Below are 1,350 nucleotides of genomic sequence, written 5' to 3'. Positions count from 1 at the left end.
TCTTTCCCTCTCTCCCTTCTCTTCTTCCTTCTCCCTTGACCAGCTCCCTCTCTGTCTGATTCTCTTACTCTACTAGTATTATATGAGAGTGCCCATGTCGCCACACTCTTGACAGCATTAGATATTACACAGTTTTCGTGTTTGTAATTTCATAGGGAAATGGCACCTTGTTTTATATATGCATCTCTTTAATAACCGGGTGGTTGAACACTTTCTTCGTATATATCCGGGCCATTTAAGTTGTCTCTAAGTTTCATATATATGTATATAATACAGAAAAATATATATGATATATATACACACACATACATATTTCTATATTACATATGTGTGTGTGTATGCCCTTAATGATTTTCTTACACTGTCACAAAACAAAGCGAACTGTGGCTTATCTTTCATGGTTTACGCAGCTTATTATAATTTTGATGGTTTTACCATTTTTCCAAAAGTTCAGTGTTTTTGCTCCTTTGGGGAGTTAAGGAGGGGACATGGGACAAACTTACAGGTGTCCTTCTTGGAAGGCCCAGAGGAGTGACAGAAAAACTAACATGGCTATGAAAAAAGGCTAAAAATCATTGTTATTCAGAGAAATGCATAGTAAAACATCAGTGAGATATTGGTTTTCCGTATGTGATTAGCAGACATTAGGATGCCGGGACAGTATTGAGTATTGGTGACAGTGTGGGAACATCCTATGCTGCTGTAGGAATTTTGACTAATTTCACATGTAGACGGCAGTCCAACACAAAGTACACTCATACCCCATGACCCAGCGATTCTGTTCCTGCGTATATGTGACAAGGAAACTCTCAGGTCGATAATGGGGCTATCTGAGGATGTTCACTGCAGTGTTATTGGTGACAGGAACTTGGAGGCAACCAAGGCATCCATCCCTGGGATGCTGGAGAGTAAAATGTGATGGGTGCACATCATGGGATACCAGGAAGCTGTTAGAAGCAACAGACGAGACGCACACAGAGAAACATGGGTAGACCTTAAAAACAAGTGCCTACTGAAAAGAATAAGAAATAGAATGGGTTGTATATACCAGAATCCCACTGCATAAGTGTAAAATACATACACAAAAACAATACATGATTTTCGGGAACACCTTCAAATAAAAAATACACTTTAATACATTGCCCAAGGGGAGAGGAGTATGAGAATAAAAGGGAATAGATACATACATAAAACAAGAACAGTGCCCGTGACCATAGTGTGCGGTGAACCAGAGGGTATGATTAACTCAGTATGCCTCTGAGGAAAACGGAAAAAGGAAGACAGGAAAACCATGAGCCACTAGGAGGAATTAGGTAGCTTAGGCACGTGTCAGGTTAGCAAAATTCCTGC

General features: G+C 40.0%; 1 protein-coding gene across 1 annotated transcript in view; it reads left to right on the top strand.

The window, feature by feature from the left end:
* The window catches only part of CDH23 (cadherin related 23), a 403,130-nt gene that overhangs the window by 382,671 nt on the left and 19,109 nt on the right, over positions 1–1,350 (top strand). The window lies entirely within an intron of this gene.

The sequence above is a fragment of the Lipotes vexillifer genome, unplaced genomic scaffold (assembly GCF_000442215.2).
Source record: "Lipotes vexillifer unplaced genomic scaffold, Lipotes_vexillifer_v1.1 scaffold205, whole genome shotgun sequence".
NCBI classification, from domain to species: domain Eukaryota; kingdom Metazoa; phylum Chordata; class Mammalia; order Artiodactyla; family Lipotidae; genus Lipotes; species Lipotes vexillifer.
The sequence above is the reverse complement of the archived record's forward strand: the minus strand, read 5'-3'. Positions and strand labels throughout refer to the sequence as shown.